The following is a 22356-nucleotide window of genomic DNA, read 5'->3' on the forward strand; positions in this document are numbered from 1 at the left end:
TAGCTGAAGCGATGGCTATGGAGAATGAAGTCTTGAGGGAGAGATGAAGGAGAGATCAGGTAGCCATCAGTTTGAAGGGAGGTTTCCTCTGGGCCTAGAGAACCAAACTGAGGGGCCAGATTCTGTATTGGGGGTCAAAGGCAGGGGGACAAGATTTATAAGCCCTTGAGGAATCTAGCTGAGTAGGGTGGGCAAAAACTGAGAAGTCTTTGATGGGTGAGAGGAAGGCTGTTATAATGGCCAAAATGTACTCTGAGCCAATTGATTGAATTTGCATCTTTAAAGCCAACAGGTAGTACAGGATTTTGGAGAGCAGAACAGCTGAGGCTTGGGAAGAGCAAAGGGAACACCAGGAGTGGAAGCAGCATTTCCACTTTTGAAGGTAAGTTTTGTGAGTACTTGGTTTCCTGTTAAATAGGAGAACTGACTGGACCATATCTGAACAGGTTAGTTCCATGTTCAAGAGCAATCTAGGAACCATGCTCACAGGTTCAAGGAGTAGTTGTGATAGATCAGGGTCCCTGGGTTTTGCAACATGAGCTCCTTCCTGAGAGGCATTGCCACAGAGAGATGTAGGAGATTCGAATACCACACTTGTCTTGACCAAGACAGTGCTAGGAGGATGACAGTCTTTCCTGACGCTATTTGAGTAAGGTCTTGTGGAGTAGAGGTAGAGGCAGGTAAGCCTACAATAGGATATGAGACCCACAGTGTTATGAGGACACTTCCCAATTAGTTGTGGCCATATCCTCCCTTGGAGCAGAAAAGACAGCATTTCACATTGTTGGGAGTGGCAAAGAAGTCTGTTTCTGCTAAGCCCCAAGTCTGGCAAATTCTGTGGAAGATAGAACCATTGAGTTTTTATTTGTGACCCTGAAGGAAGTGTCTGCAATTGTATTCTGGAGATCTGGAAGACAGACACCTGAGATTTCTATCTAATGGGGAAATGTGCCAGTTCCATAGCCTTAGCAACTCGGCACATAAAGACTGGGATCTTGCTCTACCCTGTTGGTTAATACATATATACATACACACACCGATGGAGTGGCCCTGTATTATGTGAAGGAAATGTTGGCACGTGTAAAAAATTGCTCAGCTCCAGAATATTGATATGGAGCATGACCTCTTGTGCAGACCACTTTTCCTTGGAGGTGAGTTCCCCTCCCTTCCCCCATCCCAGAAGAGGAGCATCTGTTGTGAGAATCTTTGAAGATGGGGGAATCTGAGAATGGGTTCTCACACAGACCTTCAGTGGCTCCTTCCACCACCGAAGAGAGTCCAGAATTTTGAAGTACTGTGATGCTGGTGGAGAGACTGTCTGGGGTGTACACATCTGAGGTGCAGTCTCACGTGAGGCATGATGAACGTGGAGGCTGACGTGGACGAGTTTTAGACCGGTTCTTGCAGTTGTTTGCAGGCCATGTTGCATTGTTGAGATTAGACTGAACAGAGTGGAGAATATAATCTCTTTGGGGAGATTGGTAGTTAGGCAGTATAAAGTGACTCTGATGAAGTCTATTCTTTGGACTGGGGTCAATGTAGACTTCTTACAAGTGATATAAAGGTCCAGAGACTGAAACAGACCTACAGCCCTGGAGGTTGCTGACTGGACCTCTAGAGGTGATTGACCCTTGAGAAGCCAATTGTTCAGGCAGGGAATAATGCTATGCCCTACTGTTGAAAAAGGGCAACCAATGCTGAGAGAAGAACCTAGAAGCAGCAGTAAACTGGAAAGGAAAGACTCGGTACTCAATGTTCTGAGTCTAATTTGAAGTGTAAGAAATGTTTGTGGGATTGGTAGATAACTATATGAAAGTAGGCATCCTGGAGATCAAGGGTGGTGAACCAGTCTCCCAGATCTAGGGATGAAATTAGTGAAGTGCTGGGAAAGGATAGAGGTGTTCAATCATCAATCTAAGAAACCTGGTCCCCATCCTCTGCCCCTCATCAGAAGTAGGAAATAGTTGGAGTAGAACTCTCTTCCAACAAATTCTGGGAGAAACTGTCTCCTACTCTTGGGGGTGATTGAGAGATTGGAAGAGGGACAGGGCAGGGGTGTGGGAGGGAGGGAGGGGAGATCATGTGGAAGGGGATAGAGTATTCCATGTCAATCACCTCCAGCCATTCTAGTTTCATCCCTAGATCTGGGAGACTGGCTCATTGCCCTTGACACCTAATTTCATCTAGCCATCCACCCATCCCACAAATATAATTGGTGTGCAGGGAGAAAGTGGGATAGCCGATTTCCAAAAGAGGGTTGGATGGAATTGTTCAGCACATGATCCCGAGAGGGAGGTTTCTTGAGGCCCTCAACTAAGAAGTCAAAACTGTTTCTTTAAAAGGGAGGTGCAACTGATGTCAGAAAAGGGGAGCATCCCCTTCTATAGCACATCTAGATCTCCTACTCTGAAATTCCAAAGGTCTGGGAAAAGGCTGTTGGGGGTTGTACTGGAACGGCCTAGATTGTGGTGATGTTTGAGACCTAAACTGTCTCTTTGTTTCAAGAATGTAAATTCCCAGCAACCATAAGGTAGCTCTTAAGTCCGTCAGAGTGTGGAGGGGGCAGTCTGTGTCAGAGCTAGGGGCCTTCAAAGGGAAAGCCTTCTAGAGAACCCTGCATCTCTCTGAGGAGAGCGGAAGACTGGAGCCTGGATGCTCTCTACACAATCATGGCTGTTTCTGCAGCCTCAAGGACAGCTCAGAGGGAGGTTCTGGATACCACTTGACCCTCTGAAATGAAGGCCTGAAATTGTTCCCTCTGGTTGCGTAGCAGATGTTCACTAAAATGCGTGAACTTGGGACGTGTGTTGAAGTCAAACTACCAAGCCCTGTTGGCGAAATGTATCACGTGAAAAAGGAGAGCTACCAAGGAGTAGCTTTTCCTACTCAGGAAATCTAAACAGTGAGACTCCTTATCACAAGGAGAAGGTCTGGAATGTCTATTAATTTCATTAGTTACATCCACCACCAGGGAATTGGGAGTGGAATGGGAAAAGAATTCTCCATTTCCTGAGCCTGTGGAGTGATATTTCAAAAGAGCTTCTTCAGAATACCGGCTCTGCAGGACGTGGTGGTAAGGCGCCAAAAGAGAGCCCTGTGCTGAGATCTGAGAGTCTGACTAAGAATCATCCACTGGGCTGAATGGGGCAGCCTCAGATATAGATGAGCAGTGCCAGTGAAGGGCCCTGGTAGACGATCATAGCACAGGAGACTCCAGTACCTCTGGTATAAATAGGTCTTCCAGGAAAAAAAAATCTGGAGGGTTATGATGTTACCTGGAGTTTTTCTGAACCCAAATCTCTTGGTAACCTTATTCTTTGTGAGGCAGTGTCAGGAAATGAATCAATGCGGACACAGCACATCTGTCTAATAAACCAAACATGAGTACTTTCGCTTAAAACTTTTCCTTTAGTAAGTCTCAAGCACAAACACACGAGCAACAGCTTAGAGCACCCCAAATCTACAATTACCCAAATCTGGAGTAGTCTTTGAGTGGCCAATGGTAGGTTTCCGGTGACCAGCCTTCTGTCTGCTACCTAGGGTCTTAAGATGAGTCCACAGAAGAGTCCACTCAACCCAGACCTTTTCGCCCTTTTTAGGCTTCTAAGCATTACAACAACACATATATACATTTAAAAAAAAAAAAAAACGGTTAAGCAAGCCACTTCAAGCCATTCCTTGTGCAGCTGTATTTCTACATACCAACAAATACATTTAGACTTCCTGTTTTTGAAAGCTGCATGCTTCAGAAATTTTAAAAGAATGCTCAACAGGATGGCAGCAGAGTTTCTTGCATTCAACCCCCTCTACCTGGTTATGCTAAGGCTGCTATAACGGCCTTAGAGCTGCTTTTGGCAATAAGTGTGACTGATATTCCAGTCGGTGGTAGTGGCCTAGGCATAATGCTGGGTTGACAAAGTATCCCCTAAGAATAGTATCCAGAAGACCAAGTCAGCACCAGGGCCTGGCGCTGTGAGGTGGTGGGTACAGTACCTGTGAGACTTGCAGTAGAGCTTCTTTAGCCTCAGAGCCCTGCTGTAAGGGAGGTGATGGTACTGGGGCATATGTAGGCAGCCTCTTGGCTCCCTGGGCTGTCTGGTCTAAGACCATGTCTGCACTCTGCTTCTTGGGTGGTACTGGAGGCTCAATACCAGGCTCAGACAGAAACTCAGCTGAATCCCTTGGTGGACATGGAGACTCCTTAGGGTTGGATTTATGGGGTCATCTATGCCTCCTCTTTGGTGCTCTGTAAAGAGAGAGGCTTCTTCCTCTCAGCAATCCAAGCCTCTGAAGCTTGGGATGTTGAGGATGATATATGGGGCTGTGGGAAGCAGACTCCACTGGGGCTAGCAAATGCTCCATTAGAAGGAGCGTAAGTGTAGCCCAGTGGTTCTCAACCTATTTACCATTGTGGGCTGCATCCAATACTACTTGTAAGGCCCTGAGGATGTCACGTGGCTGCAGCTATGTGCTGATTGGGCCGCAGGTTAAGAACCACTGGTCTAGCCTCTGTCTTTCCTTGATCTGCCTTTAAATCCCACACTGACCTTACGCTTAGACAGATGGGGGTGTCCCTAAGGCAGACCTTTGATCTTTATTCATAATCAAGAAACCCCCTGCTACTTGTTCTTCTCTCTCTTGCTGACCTTGCAAACTTTTAAATTAGATTCTGGCTTTGCATGCAGATAGGCTTGCATTGTGAGAGACGCAATGCACAATACACACCTGACCAGATAAAGACAGGAGCACCCCCTTCCGAAACAGAATTTGTCAAAGGCTTGACACCTCCTGGTGACCTGCTTTTAACTTCAAGGCTTTAATTTCCAGTATAGATACAGGACTTCTTAACCATTACCTGCACATGCATTTCACAGTGACTAAGCTGATCGGGGCATTACTCGCTGCTAGTAGAGCCCCCACGTGCCTCCCTTTGGTGCACTGTTATGTAGACATCACACCCAGGGGATTCCTATAACCCCCTGTGCCCTCTCTGCCAGTTGGCACTAAGAGGTTCTTGGGTCAGAGCAGGATGTCACCAAGAGTTGTTGAAAGTCTCTGGCCTGACATTCAAAGCCCTCCATATGATTTGCTCTGCCTATTTAAGACATTGCCTCTTTCTGCAACTAAGATGTGTCAGGATAGCCACATTCCACCAGAACACATGCAAGCCTCTTCTTGTTGGCTGATTAATGCTAGAGAGACATTTCACAGAGGCTGGACCTAGATTATGGGGCTCACTACTGCAAGAGTGAAGTATGTCCAGAGGTCTTACTGTGTTTAGAACTGAACACAAAACTCTTTTGACTTCACTTCCCCCCATTAAGCACCCCCAAACTCTCACTTCCACACACCCCACCACAAAAACAATTCTAATCAAACATTAACTCCAACCCACTCAAAAGGAAGTGTTATATCTTTAAAATACTTTGGAGATGCTTAAATACTACAGTGATGGGCACTATTGTGATAAATAGATGAACAGATACATAATGATTTTTGCTTTTCCCTTTAGGAAGTGCAGGCTGTGAATATGAATCTTGTGTGTCTCTGTAGATGGCGAACACTGATTTTTTCAATATGCAATTTCTCCGTACTCAAGCGTGATTATGCAGTCACAGTTTTCTCTGTGGCACTCTCCTGTCTGCAGCTCCATAAATGGACAAAATGTTAAATTTCATGTATCAGTGTACATACGCCTGCCCTAGAGTACGCCAGGAAATACTTTCTTATGAAGCTGTACACACTGCAATGACTTTCTGCCAGCTGTAGGTTGGTTAAGAATGACATCCTGCTTTATATTTCTGATGAATGCACAGGCTTGGGTTTGGTGAGTTGCCGCATTTCAGGCTCTGCGTCACTGGAGCACAAACCCATTGTATCTCAATTTTTCTAATGACTTATTTATGCTGGAGCAATAGCACATGCTGAGTCTAGTAACCTTCCATAACAGCGACAATTTCTAAGTCTGAATAAAATGAACCCTTGAAAGACCTAATGGGCCTCCCACTACTGTGCATTGATTATGCACCAGGTGGGCTTGAAAGTATAACTGGCAGGGGAGTAACATATAGTCTAAGATACAGCTACCTAGTACAGTGTATATTTGTATCTGGTCTTCAGCCCTTACCTTTACTTTAATTTTTGTAAATAAATTTGATGTCCATTTGCTTTCCCTCCTCTCCCCAGAGATCAGCTCTGAGGTGGGGGAGGGTAAACTGTTCAGGACACAGACCTGTGCTAAATAGGGTTCCACAGCTTCCAGTTCAGAGACATTGATTGCTTGACTGAAGTGCTAATCTTTAAGTACTGAAATCAAAAGGGACTGTTCCTGTGCTTAAAGATGGGCATGTGCTACAGTACCTGGCTGGATCAGGGCCCAAATAAGTAGAGGATAGTGTCATTACAGTGCCTTTTACTTAATCAAATGTGGCTGGTGAGGGAGTAGGCCTTGGCTGCTCGTTCTGCTAGCTTCCCGCTCCTCCCAGCACAGGTAGGGGGAGTCACAGGTGCAACACCACTCCCCCTCCCTGGTTCACCTGCTTCCCCAGTGTTTGAACCAGATTCCTTGGCCCTCACACTACCACTGCACACAATTCAGCTATTTACACCACGCACTTTGAGACTGGTTTAGCTTTTTACTGGTTAAGTTCATCAAAAGCTCAAGAACAAAATTATTTGTATTTAAAAAAACACCAGTATCAATGTTGATTTGATTATCCAGCAGTACTTGCTTAGAGCAATCAATCATGGATGACAGGAAGATGTTACTTAATAAGTAAATGTAAGCAGGGGAATAGTCCCACTATTGTGGGGAACTTTCCTGGCTTCTGCACTACCCCGGTGAAGTGGGCTAGTGAAAGGGTCTGAGTCTTTGCTCCCACTTCCTTTACCCAGTGGCCTCCCTGCCCTCAAGGGCTCCCCTTCCACTCTCCTGTCTGGCAGAGTCCTCGTAACCCCAATAAGGCTGCGCCCAGGATTCCTGGGGGGCTCAACCCCCAACCTTGCTGTGGTCACCTAAGACAGGGGCTAGGGTGTCCCCACTCCAGGGTACTCTCTCTGCCCTGGGCACTTATCTGACCATTGCATGCAAGTTAAAGCAAATGCAAGTTATTTAATTAACAATTAATTTTAAAAAGAATAAGGAAAAATGGGAAAGGTTAAAAGAAACACATCAACCTGCTCTGTGGCAGGGAACATCACAAACAGTGTCTCTGGAATGTCAGGGCAGTTCACAGTCTGTTCCTTGTAAGTCCCAGGCCTTCTTCTCAGGCCCTGGCTGTGCTGCAGGGATGCTGTGGGTTGGACACTTGCTCTGGTGGTGGCCACACGCTCTCAGGCTCTAAGTGGTAGGACCCTTCTTCCCAGTGTCGCCCCCACCCTGTCGGGGTTACGATCCAAGCCTGGCCTGCACAGCCTTTTGGCTGAGGTGTCTCCCTGTGCTGGGTCCACTGCCCGGGGTCCCTCTTGCTCTCCCCAGCTGCTCACCCCACCGAGCTCCGGACTGATCCAGCCCCAGCTCCAGCTCCATCACTCTGTCGCTGCACTGCTGCTCTGCCTCCAGATCCCTGGCTGCTTATTTGGCCCCTCTGTCCTTGGTTGCTACAGCTCTGCTCCCAGGCTGCTTTTGTGACTCTGCTCCCAGCACTGACCTGCTTCCTGGGCTGCTTTTCTGGCCCCTCTGGCTCTGGTTGCTCCAGCTCTCCTCCCAGGGCAAGTCTGCTCTCTCTGGGCTGTGCCTCTGGCCTTGGGGCTGCAGCTCTGCTCCCAGGACAGGGTCTGTTCTCTCTGGGCTGCTTTTCTGGTCGCTCTGGATCTGGCACAGCTCTGCTCCCCAGCTTAGCTTAGGCCCACTCTGTCTGATCCAGGCAAATCCAGCTCACACAGAGGACAGGACCTCTCTGGCCTCCTGACTCCCTGATTAGCCTGCCTACCCTGTCATTCAGGCTGGCATTGGCCTCTCTCCATTGTTCCTGGGGACTGGCAGTCTCAGGGTCCTGATTCCCCATCGACCCTTCCCCCTTTTTAGTATTGGGAGCTAGCAACTAAAACACCCCCGCTGACTGTGAGTAAGGGGGCAACTGTCCACTTACATAAAGCCAAATTGTTGCATGGAATAGAAAGACACCACCACAACAGACCCATGTGATTATAGGGACTAAACACAACTAAACCTACCCCAGGGATTGCCCAAGCAACAGAAGGCTGGCCTTCAATAAGTTTTAAAGTGCTGTGTGGCCTTGTCCTTCCCTCCTCCACCACCACCCCTCCTGGTGCTTCTCTCCTCCACCACCCCTCCTGGGCTACCTTGGTTGTTATCCCCCTATTTGTGTGATGAATGAATAAAGAATGCATGAATGTGAAGCAACAATGACTTTATTGCCTCTGACAGCGGTGATCGAAGGGAGGAGGGGAGGGCGGTTGGCTTACAGGGAAGTAGACTGAACCAAGGGGAGGGGGTTTCATCAAGGAGAAACAAACAGAACTTTCATACCGCAGCCTGTCCAGTCATGAAACTGGTTTTCAAAGCTTCTCTGATGTGCACTGCGCCCTCCTGTGCTCTTCTAACCGCCCTGGTGTCTGGCTGCGTGTAACCAGCAGCCAGGCGATTTGCCTCAACCTCCCACCCTGCCATAAACGTCTCCCCCTTACTCTCACAGATATTATAGAGCACATAGCAAGCAGTAATAACAGTGATAATATTGGTTTCGCTGAGGTCTAACCGAGTCAGTAAACCATGCCAACATGCTTTTAAATGTCCAAATGCACATTCTACCACCATTCTGCACTTGCTCAGCCTGTAACTGAACAGCTCCTGACTACTATCCAGGCTGCCTATGTATGGCTTCATGAGCCAGGGCATTAAGGGGTAGGCTGGGTCCCCAAGGATACATTTAGGCATTTCAACGTCCCCAACAGTTATTTTCTGGTCTGGGAATAAAGTCCCTTCCTGCAGCTTTTGAAACAGACCAGAGTCCCTGAAGATGAGAGCGTCATGTACCTTTCCCGGCCATCCCACGTTGATGTTGGTGAAACGTCCCTTGTGATCCACCAGTGCTTGCAGCACTATTGAAAAGTACCCCTTGCGGTTTATGTACTCGGCGGCTTGGTGCTCCGGTGCCAAGATAGGGATATGGGTTCCATCTATGGCCCCACCACAGTTAGGGAATCCCATTGCAGCAAAGCCATCCACTATGACCTGCACATTTCCCAGGGTCACTACCCTTGATATCAGCAGATCTTTGATTGTGTGGGCTACTTGCATCACAGCAGCCCCCACAATAGATCTGCCCACTCCAAATTGATTCCCGAGTGAACGGTAGCTGTCTGGCGTTGCAAGCTTCCACAGGGCTATTGCCACTCACTTCTCAACTGTGAGGGCTGCTCTCATCTTGGTATTCTTGCACCTCAGGGCAGGGGAAAGCAAGTCACAAAGTTCCGTGAAAGTGCCTTTACGCATGCGAAAGTTTCGCAACCACTGGGAATCGTCCCAGACCTGCAACACTATGTGGTCCCACCAGTCTGTGCTTGTTTCCCGAGCCCAGAATTGGCGTTCCACCCCATGAACCTGCCCCATTAGCACCATGATGCCCACATTGCCAGGGCCCCTGCTTTGAGAGAAGTCTGTGTCCATGTCCTCATCACTCACGTTACCGCGCTGATGTTGCCTACTCGCCCAGTATCGCTTTGCCAGGTTCTGGTGCTGCAGATACTGCTGGATAATGCACGTGGTGTTTAATATGCTCCTAATTGCCAAAGTGATCTGAGCGGCCTCCATGCTTGCTATGGTATGGCGTCTGCACAGAAAAAAGGCGCGGAACGATTGTCTGCTGTTGCCGTGACAGAGGGAGGGGTGACTGATGACATGGCTTACAGGGTTGGCTTACAGGGAATTAAAATCAACAAAGGGGGTGGCTTTGCGAGAAACTGAATGGCCCCCTCAAGGATAGAACTCAAAACTGTGTTTAGCAGGCTGTTGATTTCAAAGAGGGAGGGAGGAGAAAATGAATACAAAACAAATCTGGTCTATTTCTTGTTTTGAGCCACTTCATCTATCTTTATACATCTTGCTGGCTGCAGACTGTGCAGTACGACCGCTAGCAGTGCAGTACGACCGTCATCATCTCCTGGGTGCTCGGCAGAAGAAGGTGCAGTATGACGACTAGCCATCATCTTCTGCTGGCTGGAGGTTAAAAGACAGCGCGCTGCCGCTAGGACAGAATCGCCACGAGACAAAACTTAAAAGGGAAATGACCTGGATGAGTCACTCCCGTGTTTGCCCAGGTGCCCGATTAAAAGAGCACCCAGGACTATGTCGATGACGGCTACCAGTCATACTGCACTGTCTGCTGCCAAAAGGCAATGAACTGCTGCTGTGTAGCAATGCCGTACCACGTCTGCCAGCACCCAGGAGACATACAGTGACGGTTAGCTGAGCGGGCTCCAGGCTTGCCGTGGTATGGCGTCTGCACAGGTAACTCAAGAAAAAAGGCGCGAAACGATTGTCTGCCCTTGCTTTCACGGAGGGAGGGAGGGAACGGGGGCCTGACGATATGTACCCAGAACCACCCGCGACAATGTTTTAGTCCCATCAGGCACTGGGATTTCTACCCAGAATTCAAATGGGTGGCGGAGACTGCGGGAACTGTGGGATAGCTACCCACAGTGCAACGCTCCGGAAGTCGACGGTTGCCTCGGTACTGTGGACACACTCCGCCGACTACATGCACTTCGAGCACTTGTGTGGGGACACACACAATCAACTGTATAAAACCGCTTTCTACAAAAATGACTTCTATAAATTCGACCTAATTTTGTAGTGTAGACATAGCCACAGACTAACCTTGAGTATGTCAGTGCAAGCTTCAGCTCCATGTTCATTTGTGTATATCGTACCTACAGGAGTAGATAGAATGCCAGTACTCTGCAGAGGTAAGTCACCCTGTAGAAGAGGAGGTTAACAGGTTTTCAAGACGCATATATATTTTATAACAACCTACCACCACCACCATTAGAGATCAGGAAGGAGATGCTGGCATACATCCTGTAATCAAGGTGGTTTACAGATGAATAGAACAGTGGATCAAATTCTACTCAAAATTACATCATTGTCTTGAACTCAATGGGGATGAACATGTGCTGTAATGAAGGGCAGAATCTGCCCTAGAAAATAATGTCAGCTACAGGAATATTACTGTTGGATGTATAGTACAATCACCAGCTCATTAGAATTATGCCAAATTCTGACACCAGTTACATACAGGCAATGCCAGAGCCAGCCGTGGTCTTACACCTTTGTAAATACAATCAGCATTTGGCCTATAGCGGTCTGTGCATATTTCATAATAGGATCTCCTCTATCCTGGGTACAGCACTTTCCCAACATTGGAGTTACAAACTTCATTCTTCATGTACTTTCCTGGCATGAATGTGCACTAAAAAAAAAAATCACTTCATCTATGTCTTTTAAAAAATCACTAAAGAAAGAGTGATTGATATAATGTAACATTACAGAAAATTGTTAGCTACAGTTAGAGAAACCACCTCTCTTCATATTTCAGTACTAGCCTATTCAAACTGATTCCCAAGAGTTTTACTCCTTTATCACCACGAGAGGGTAGCAGAAGCTTGAATTTGTTGCATGTACAGTAACTGGCTATTTAGACCTGCAGAAAAATAAAGGTATGTTACTCAATGCACATGGAGTATCACATGTTATAGCAAATCACCTTGGGAAACACGTGCATATTAAAACATACACCAGAAATCAAACCATACTCTCTCCCCTTAGCAATTCTGCAATGAATAACTAAACTAGCAGCATACAGCTGATTTGGTTTGAGGGGCACTGTCAGGGAAAAAAACAGTCTGCTATTTATTTGAAGTAGGTAAAAACTAACTCAAATCATCATTTCACAATAATGAAAGCAATGTTTAAATCTACTGCCCAATTCACTCTGCGGCTCAGAGAGCGTCACACTACTTTGGCGATGCAAAGCAGCCATAAACCCAATTTATGCTCCCAGTTTTCTTAGATTTACTTTTTCTGTTTGTTTCCACTTGGACAAGGAACACAAATTACTTAGTTTCACTTCTTGGTTTACGTGCCCTGGCCCCAAGCTGCAATGTTTGAGTTGCAAGCAGTGCAAAAGAATGCTTTTAATCACAAACAAAACTGTTCTCATTTTATTCACATTAGAGTATGTAAAAATCTCCCTCCTCCCCACTTTTTACCCAGTAGCTGACCCCCAAATATTGGCTCACATCTGTCCAATAGTGACCCTTTTAGTTCCACAAAACATATAACACAAACTGACTCTCCCATATAAAGCACTCTTCATAAGTCAGTATTCAGCAACATAGTTTACACACAGCCTTAGTTGTCTAGCATCATATGTCGGGGGAAGGGAAAAAAGGAAAAGGAAGGAGAGAATTAAGAAAGGGTAGCAACAACCCGAATAAGCAAGTTCTCTCTCTCTCTCTCTTCTATAATCCTGGCTCTTTTATCAGGGCAAGGGAAATGCAGAATAGTGTCTGATTTCAAGTTAGCTCCAGCCTGTGCCATTTTGTGTATAACCCACCTTTTTGCCTCCCAGAGTTCAATAGAATGGCACTGCCAGGGAGCTGAGGGGAGGACTGCTAGGGAGATGGGACTCCAATCAAATGGCCCTGCCTCTCCTATAATGAACCTTGGGAAGCCCCTCTCAGCCTGGGGACAGGTGGGCCCCATAGCTGTTTCCATATAGTTTCCCCCTCCCCCCCAAAATGAATAATGTGCAAGAAAGTCAGCAAGGGCATCTTTAGAGGGACAGCCTCTCCTTGAGCTCCTGTGAATGGATTTCCCAGAGGAGGGACTGCTCTGCGCCAATAGTAGGCACAGCATCTTCAGATGGCAAAGTGTGTTTCAATTGGGTGGTGTACCTTTACTAAATTGATATATATACACTACATCCAGGACTCACTTCATCCTAGATTTAGGCTTGGAATAATTCAATTTTTATTTGTTTGTAATTGTGACAGCTAATATCAATGTTTATTTTTCAGCAATTTTATCAATTTAATTTTTACAGCTGCAGGAAATTATGGGGGAGTCAGACAATTATTTAGTGACAGTAGAAGTTCAGATTCAAAATGTTAAAGCTTTATAACTGTTAAGGTACATCTTGTCGACATCGCATGTCAAAATATAAAAGTAAATATTCTTAAAATAAACTAAGACGTTCTCAAGCAGCACTTCTCTTACTTTATCTATCTGTAAATTGATTATCATTAATGGAAATACTGTTTGTGGGGTGTGTGTGTGTGTGTGTGTATATATATATATATATATATATATACACACACACATACACTGAAATCAACATTTACCTCCATTTACCAGTTAAAATCGAATCCTTCCAAGCCTATCTATATTGTAATGCAGCTGTCTCAGGGGTGAAATTTAATGAGCCTACACGAGACCTTGGAGAGGAAGTGAGGATTACACCATATCCAACTGAAACTCCAGGGGGAAGTTGAGGTGAGCGGAATGGAAGTACTCAAATTGGAATTTGACAAAGACACTAGGGCTCACATCTTCCAGATATACGGGTGTCTAACACCAATTGAAATCAATTGGAGTTAGGCACATAAATACTTTGAACGTTGGGCATAGGCTCCTTCTCTTATAAAAGGTTCCATGGGATCTTTAATGATGGGAATTTAACATGACCTTTGTCTTACATTTCATTTAAAAAAACAAAAGGGAAGGAGGAAGCATGTGAGCAGGCAGTGATGTTCCCAAGAAGGGATGAGTTTGTGTTTTATTTCCAGTGACAGCACCTCCTGCCTGTTGCGATGGAGGGATCTGGTGTGGAGTTTCTGAGAGAAAGACATGGTTTGGCCCTTCCAGTTTTACTGACTAAGAATTCTTTTAACATTAACTATTTAAAGTTTGTATGCTTCAACTAATCAAGATGTTTGACTGTGTAGTTCTCTATTACAGGGTGAAGAGAATGCAATGAGGAGTGTGTTTTTGGTTAGTGGCTCACACACTGGGCTGACACGTGTCCCCTCTCACACTCTTAAATAAAATTGGAAACTCTTTGAAACAGTGAGAACGACAGCACCTCATCTCTTCTGCTCAGGACTGGGCAGCCTGCTCCCATCTTTTTCTTTCAGCATTTGAGTATTTGTCACTCAAGAGTGAGTAGCATTAACTTCTTGTGCTTTTATTTCTCCTCAGGAGCCAGAGCAATTTCAGGAGACATGGTGGGGTTTCTGCAAATTCTCTTCGCTTGCCTCTTGCCATGTAAGTTCGCTGAACTCAGTTCTGTTTATCATTTATTGTTAGTTAAATATGTAGCTTTGTGGACTTGGATCCCCAGAGCTACAACAGTTTTATTCCAGGGCAACCCTAGTGAAACCAATGAATTAAGACTGGAGTCTCAGCACCCCTGAGTGTGCATGGAGCTTTACAGATTATCCACAGACCAGGGCCGCAGTTCTCCACCGCCCTGCACCTTGTGCAGTCATTGGCATCTGTGCCTGGGAGAGAAAAGATTCCGAGATCAGAATTGTCCTCTCACTCACACCTGTAGCAGAAATTTACACCCATTACCCTCACTATGCACACTTGTAAATGAACGTACAAGGTGAAAGGCAGCAGAGAAGCAACCCCAGTGTCCCTTCAGCCCACTGGGATAGATATTACTACTCCATCTAGGTGGATTATTTCTAGCTGCTGTCTTCTCATTGCTCCTTACCCTCCTTTTGCCTTCCAGTTGTGCTATTGGCTATACACCTGGAGCAGGTACCAAACTCCATCACAAAGCAGCCATATGTGGGCATCATTGCTCAATTCACCTGCAAAGTGTCTGGCGTGTCGGAATCTACCTATATCCACTGGTACCGAGCCCCAGCTGGAGGGGCACCACAGAGGCTGCTGTACCTTTCTTACTCAGACTCTAACCCAAGATGGGAGACCGGCTTCTCCAATAAGAAGCTCACTGCCTATTTTCAAAGCCAAAACAGCTGCAGACTGATGGTGTATAAGCTGGAAAAGGCAGACAGCGGTCACTATTACTGTGCCGCATGGGATTATACACAGTGCCACAAACCTCCTGCAGCCCTGCACAAAACAACAAAACCACATCCCCCCCACGTCCTGGGGGGCTGGGCTCAGCTCTCACATTACTGCTGCAGCAGAGCTCACCAAGCCCCACCCTCAGCCCACTCTCTAGGGCAGACAGCCTCTCCCACACACACCGCCTAGCCAATGACTCCTGCCCCAGCTCCACCCACACACACTGATGCCCATTCATCCCAGGAAGTGGGAGGAGGGGCTTACCTAGCGAGTGGCACTGGGCCAACTTCCCCAATGTCTGTCTAGCAATACTGGCTCCATCTCTAAAGGCAGACCAAGCAATTGTTGAATAATCACATCACAAGAGAGGTGACTTGAGAATGATGAGGGTTTGGGGGGAGATAGTAAGACACAACAGGCTGGGAAGGATAAAAGGCTGCAGAGGATTTGGGGTAAGTGAATGGGGAAGATGAGGGGGAAAAGAATTTCTAGTTTGCTCACATGAGCAAGTCACTGAATGCATGTCCACTGAGAATTTTTAGCAATAACTGGAGCATTAACCAGGGTGCAGGAGTTTTTGCTATCTCACTGTTTAACCCTATTCAAACCAGGTCTGAATCATGCAGGGTACAAACACCTTCATCCACTGTGCTCTCTCTCTCCTACCGCTGTCACCATCCCTGGATCTGCAATGTTGCTGGCCAAGTGAACAATGGTAGACAAAGGTACGGAGATGTGCTGATTGAACCCCCTCAGTGTGATGCTCTTATCTCCCGCTAGCCATGGTTGGGCAACAGAAAGAGACTGAATAGCCTGCTACAGCCTTGGCTAACATTGCTGGCTCTTTGAGCTCATGCTTTCAGTCCCTGATTCTGACAACCCACTCAGGGACATGACATTACACTAACACAGACAAGGCTTTAGAACCAGTTTTGCCCCTGTTCCACACTCAGCAATGGTGAGTGCACTAGTACAGTGGTTCTCAACCAGTGGTCCAGGGACCCCTGGGGGGGCCGCAAGTTGGTTTCAGGGGGTTGGCAAAGCAGGGCCAGTGTTAGACTCGCTGGGGCCCAGGACAGAAAGCTGAAGTCCCACCACCTGGGGCTGAAGCCCGGGGCTCCGACCCCTTCCACCTGGGACCGAAGCCAAAGCGTGAGAAACTTAGCTTCCTGGGGGCCTCTGAGGCATAAAGCCCCAGGCAATTGCACTGCTGGCTACCCCCTAATGCCGATTCTGGCTTTTATATGCAGAAACCTAGTTGTTGTGGCACAAGAGGCCCGTGAAGTTTTTATAGCATTGGGGGGGGGGGCACCTCAGGGAAAAAAAAAAAAAGGTTGAGGATCTCTGCACTAGTACACACAGGAATTCTCTGGCCATGGCAGCAGTGGTCGAGGGTAGACAACGAAACGTAACAGAACTAACTTTACTGCATGTTATACACACCCAGAGAAGCCCTCAATGGATTAATGCAAGAGAAGCAGTACAATTCCTGACCACTTTCAAGCTCTTCAAACCAAACAAGGGAAGGGCATTGACATTTCCAGGAAGTCGCGGGGAGCTTCCTTGCCAGTTATCAAATTCCTAGTGAGCAGGTTGGCTGCACATCCACTTTATGTTACATTGGTAATTCAGTGATCTTTCTATATTGTAGCTATTTTTGATCTAATCTATTTAGGTAGCTGTTTGTCTGAGTAAGGCATTCCTAAAATGTCCATCACCATGGTATCTGAGCACTGAACAGAGTAATGTGGACTCTGACAGCACTGAGGCCATCAGAGTAGGGCCTGCTTTTTGCATCTCCCAGTTTCTATGAAGCTTTCTTTGCTTCTTTCTTTGCATATGTATCTGTTGAACACCCAAGTGCTTGCAGTTGTTTCTTTTAATTGCAGCAGGACATTTTTTATCTAGTTACATTTTTTAAATGCAAATACAGTAATATTATTTCTATTGAGGTAGCACCCAAACTGATGGAGACCTCTTTGTGCTCGGAACTGTATAATCATGTGATGAAAATACTCCCTGCTCTAAGAATTTTACAAATGATGTATTCAGGTTTATTTGATTCCACATGAAGGATGGAGGGAGAGGGATATAACTTTCTTATTCGATGGTAAATTGTTTGGGGCAGGAGCCATGCCTTTTGCACATCTGAACACCACCTAGGACAGTGGGACCCTAATCCTAATTAGGGCCTTTGGTGTTTCCACTATAATAGTAAAATTGATATTTTCATGATTTGGGGCCTACAGGCCCCAGCTGAAAGAGAGAGGTCCCACTATGCTAGATGCTCTAGACCACAGCGAGAGCCGCAAAGAGGTTACAGTCTAAATAGACAAGACATAAAAGGAAACGATAATCTTCTGTCCTCCATCTGTAAAATGAGACCTATGGGTCAGATTTCCAAGAAGAGCTGAGCACTTTTCCCTCCAGCAGAACGCGACAGAAGCAGCGGGTACGCTGCACCTCTGAAAATCAGGCTCTTAGTAACTTGCCTGTGGTCATACATTGAGTTTTTTGCATTGCTGTGAATTGAGTTCAGACCTCCTGAGTCCTGGTTTAGTGCCTTAACCACAGAGCATTAATGGTGGGAGCGTGCAGTACAATTCACTACATGGATGTCTTTTTCCATGGGAGGAGAATGCACTAAGGCCAAAATTCTCAGAGGTATTTAATCTCCTAACTTCCACTGAAATCATCCTTTTCACTGAATTAGGATCTGGACCTAAGAACCTAAAATGGTTAGTGGCTCTCTCTCACACACTCACTCACTCACTCTCCCTCCTTCTCCTCACCCCCAACCCAACAGGAAACTAGCCAAAACAGTAAAAACAGAAGCAACAACTTCATTTCTTGCTTTCTTCAGTCAGGACTGGGTAACAGTATTTTTCTTTTGATAAAATTGAGCACCATTAACTTCGATAACTTTCCTTCCTGAAAAGCTGCTGCAAGCTACGGAGAGATGGTGAGATGTCTGGCAGCCCTCTTTGCTTGCTTCTTCCCTCGTAAGTTTACTGGACACGTTAGCTATAGTTAATTGTTTTATTCTCTCTTATTTATTGTTAACTATATATATATATATACACACACACACACACACATACATATATATATATATATATATATATACACAGCAACTTGTGCCTGAATCTCCAGTGCAATAACACAATTTTAATGCTGGGGCAATCCCAATCAAACCGGTAGCATTGCACTGAAATAAATCTGGTGTACGGAAATGGGGAAATCGGGACTCATAATCCTGGATGGTTTCTCACAGATAAAGGGTCTGATTCTTCACTGCCTGTACCTTGTGTAATTGTTCACACCATCTTTCCCCAGGTGTAAACAGAAATTGATTCTTAACTCACTAGAGAGAGACTTTACCCATTTTGCCCTCACATTTACATAAATGGCTGCACAAACTGCAAAGCAATGGATAATTAAGCCCATGTGCCTTCCTCAAGAACTTACAGGTTGCAAGACCATGTGCATGTTACTGCTCTCTGAAGAGGGAAATGTGTCTAGGTGCTATCTCCTCATGACTGCTTTCTCTCTTTTTGCCTTCCAGCTGTTCTGTGCGCCATTCACCTGGAGCAGGAGCAGATCTCTCTCACAAAGCAGCCACTTCAAGGCAGCTCTGCCAAATTCACTTGCAAAGTGTTTGGTGGATCAGACTCTACCTACATCCACTGGTACCGAGCCGCAGCTGGAGAGGCCCCACAGAGGCTGCTGTACCTCACTCTCTCTGGGTCAGAGTTAAAGCGAGAGGCAGCCTTCCCCAAGGAGAAATTCTTAGCCTATGGGAGACAAAGCACCTGCATCTTGTTCGTGCATAAGCTGGAAGAGACAGACAGTGGCCGCTATTACTGTGCCACGTGGGATTTTACACAGTGCCACAAGCTTCCTGCAACCCTGCCCAAAAACCACCACAGCTCTGTGTGTGGGGCTCAACTTTCTTATTACTACTGCCACAGAACAGGCTGAGCCCTGCCCTCACCCAGGCACACCAGCCTACAGAACAGGCATAACCTCAGTCCCACAAACCACGGCCAGTGTGAACTCCTGTGTGGCCAGCCCAAGTTGTGTAGGGATTTGCCTCAGCCAGTGAAGAGAGAGTTTACCTAGTGGGTCGCACAAAGCTGACTGCCTACCAGTGCTGACTCCATCTCTAAAGGCAGAAGAGGTGATTGAACAGTCACTACCCATTTGACTTCACAAAGCCAGAGACCAGAGACACTGGGGAGTGAGAGAATGAGGGAGAATGGGATGGGGACAATAAATATCTGGAGGCGGGAGCAAAGTGAATAGGGAAGGTGAGGGAAAGACATTTTCTAATTTGGAACAAAACAGGAGTTTGCATCTCCATTGGGAATTTTCAGCACATATCCATGGCTGGAGCTGTAGTGTACACAGAATACCGGAGTTTTCTACTCAGTTTCAATGGCCGCACATAAAATAACTAACTAGGTTCCTCTCAGCGTACCTCTGTGCCATGCTCAAGGAGTTAAGACAAGAGCAGCAGCTAAATTCTTTGTAGCTTACAAGTTCTTCATTCTAAATATGAGAAGGGCACAGGAAATCTTGCGGAGCTTCCTTCCCATGGAAAAGGGCCCGATGCTCACATCCATCTGCACTGCACTCAGTGCAAGACTGAGCTTGGTGACAAAGGTGGCTGGATGCCATCTCTGTGCCTCCATAGTGCTGGGGGTCAGCTAGTGGCTAGTTTTGCTCCCACTACAACTTAGTCCATTTAGTTGTGCCCCGCTAGGAGTGGCCTTGAGGAGCCATTCTGGGAGTACAGAAGTACATTCACAGAAGTACAGTACCTCCCTCTAGCCATGTGTTTAATTTCTACTCTGTTGTAATGGACCCTATCCTAGGTTCCTGGAATTCCAGCCTGTCCTGAGGCTTTGGCTCAGACTTATGTCCTCTGGTACCTCATTTCACCATCAAACAGCTTTGACAGAATCTTTAATTATCACTACAAATAAGCAAATTAAATTGGATATTATATTGATTGATGTATGGGGACCCTGTTAATATCAATGGATTGTAAATGGTACTAAATCACCACATATAGTTTAGAGAGACATACATGTGAATGTCACTTACAGACACTGTTCTGAATGTCCAATATAGATTAATATCCATTCAAGTTCTTGGCATGTATGTTAAGGAAACCATTTGGTCCACAACAAATCATGAACCTGGGACATTTACAGAAGTGTGGTACTTACATATTTATTTCCAAAGAATTCATTACTATGTGGTTAAAGTTCATAAAATCATAAAGATTAGAAATGGAGTCCAGCATCCAGTCCATCTTTCTGCCAATGCAGGATTGTTCGTTAAAAATAGACTAGACAAAAAACACTAGAAAATAATTTGTAAAGATCTCCAAAATGGGGCTTCCATCATGTTCTTTGGGAGATGATTCCAAAGCCTGACTGAGAGTCAGGAAGTTTTCTTGATTTTCTAAGTTTTGCATATTTTCTCTGTCCTCACTGATGGCTGCAATTCAACCCAGTTGTGGATCATATGCAAATGTTTTAAATGTATTGTTCACTCCATCCTCCACATCAGTAAGGAAGACCGATTAAAGCACTCTGAGATCTTCAAAATGAAAGGGGATCTATTCTGCAAGATCCTAAGCAATTTCTAAAGATAGTGGGTGAATTCATCTTCTATAGAAATTAATAAGAGTTGGGAGACCTTAGCACTTCCAGGGTTACCTAGTGCTTTACAGGATAAGCTCTGTATGAGCAAAGTGTTCAGTTTTTTATTTTTAGTAGATTTATGTACACAATATAGTAACTAAGAAAGACTTAAGATTTCATACTTCAGTTGGGTATTTTTTCTTTCTACTCTCTTGATCATTACAGTGGCAATAATATATATTTAAAAAATTATGATCCAGTTCTCAATGCAAAGTTCTCCTAATACATTCCTCAGAAAAACAGAATTTTCAAAGCGCTGTAGCAAGATTTGGAACACGGACCTGGACATAAATAGACTTGAGATATCTAAGCTGCTAATCTTTTTTCAGAATGTGCTCCCTTCTGTAGCATGGAGCAAATGGTGAAGGGAGACAAACCCATTTGATATGTATAAAGCCAGGGACAAGGACATTTAATCGCTGAATTAAATACTGAACCATTAATCCCTTGTTATTCTCAAGATATCTTGTATTTTCACAAATAAGTTCATACAGCACATTTTTTCCACCCACATAACCACAAACATCCTTTGTAACAAAACAGGATGTGTCGCTTTTCAGCTGCTTCACCATCAAGACAGGAAACCAACAAATTGCTGTTTAAACATCTAGCAGGTTTGGATTCCAATTACTTCACCATTATTGCAATTAGCTTTTCTGTAAGCAACAACAACAAAAACACCCCAAGTACACTCAGAAGAATCTTTTCCCACTTTAGTGTTAGGAATGGGATGTGCTTTTTACTTTGGTGGGATTTAAAGCATTAAGGCCCTGGCCTTGTGAGTTCCTGTTGCCCGTAATGGGAGATGAAGGTGCTCAGCACCTTGCAGGATAGGCCTTGTCAGATTTCGTCCAGAGCCCCATGAAGTCAATGGAAGAACTCCCAGCCACTTCAATGGGCTTTTGATCAGGCAAGCACACATGCGCGCACCCTCCCACCCCAGATTGTCACTCAGCCTTTTGCAGTGGAACTGAACTACTACTTTGTAAAGGGGCTCTCTTCAGATGCCAAAGAGAGGGCTGGATTTGACCCTTACAGCCTCAGCATGCTCCTATGAAAGTTGGTAATAGCTTTGTCATTGACATAAATGAGAGCAGGATGGGGCCCATATTTTCCAAGTTTTAATTTAATATATAAATACTGATGTGGATTCTTCAGAGGCAAGATTATTTGACTGGGAATATTGTATATTTACATAATTCATTACGGTGTTTCCATCCTACAACTGCATGTTTCTATATAAACTAAAAGGCAAAAATAAAATCAGAGAACCCTGTGGGGATAAAATTCTATAACGGCCATTGAACAGGATATAAACGTGTATGAATATAAGTGCATAGCAAATGCATTACATAGAAATAAGAAAAAATTCAATTCTAGTAACTGAGCTAGAGGAAGATTGAGCATTATCAGACTACCTGAGGAGTCAATTTTGAAAACAACCATCTCTCCTGAATAAACCCACTTCAGTCAATGAGTTAATTAATGTGAGTCAACTTACTCAAATTAAAACCTTCCTCTCCCTTGTACATCCCCGTAAGAGTCAGAGGTAAGTTAACCCTTAATTAACAAGGCACGGCT

General features: G+C 45.4%; 1 long non-coding RNA gene across 2 annotated transcripts in view; it reads right to left on the reverse strand.

The window, feature by feature from the left end:
• LOC142071143 (uncharacterized) overlaps positions 1 to 22356 on the reverse strand; it is a 42465-nt gene that overhangs the window by 10743 nt on the left and 9366 nt on the right. Inside the window, exons 4-5 of one of the 2 annotated variants that reach the window (XR_012667145.1) lie at positions 10841 to 10939; positions 9599 to 9794 (exon numbers count right to left, since the gene is read on the reverse strand). This is a non-coding gene — a long non-coding RNA (uncharacterized LOC142071143). Of the gene's footprint in view, positions 1 to 9598; positions 9795 to 10840; positions 10940 to 22356 lie in introns of those variants that run through there. The other variant, XR_012667144.1, reaches the window with a different exon arrangement.

This window comes from Caretta caretta, chromosome 2 (assembly GCF_965140235.1).
Source record: "Caretta caretta isolate rCarCar2 chromosome 2, rCarCar1.hap1, whole genome shotgun sequence".
Lineage (NCBI taxonomy): Eukaryota > Metazoa > Chordata > Testudines > Cheloniidae > Caretta > Caretta caretta.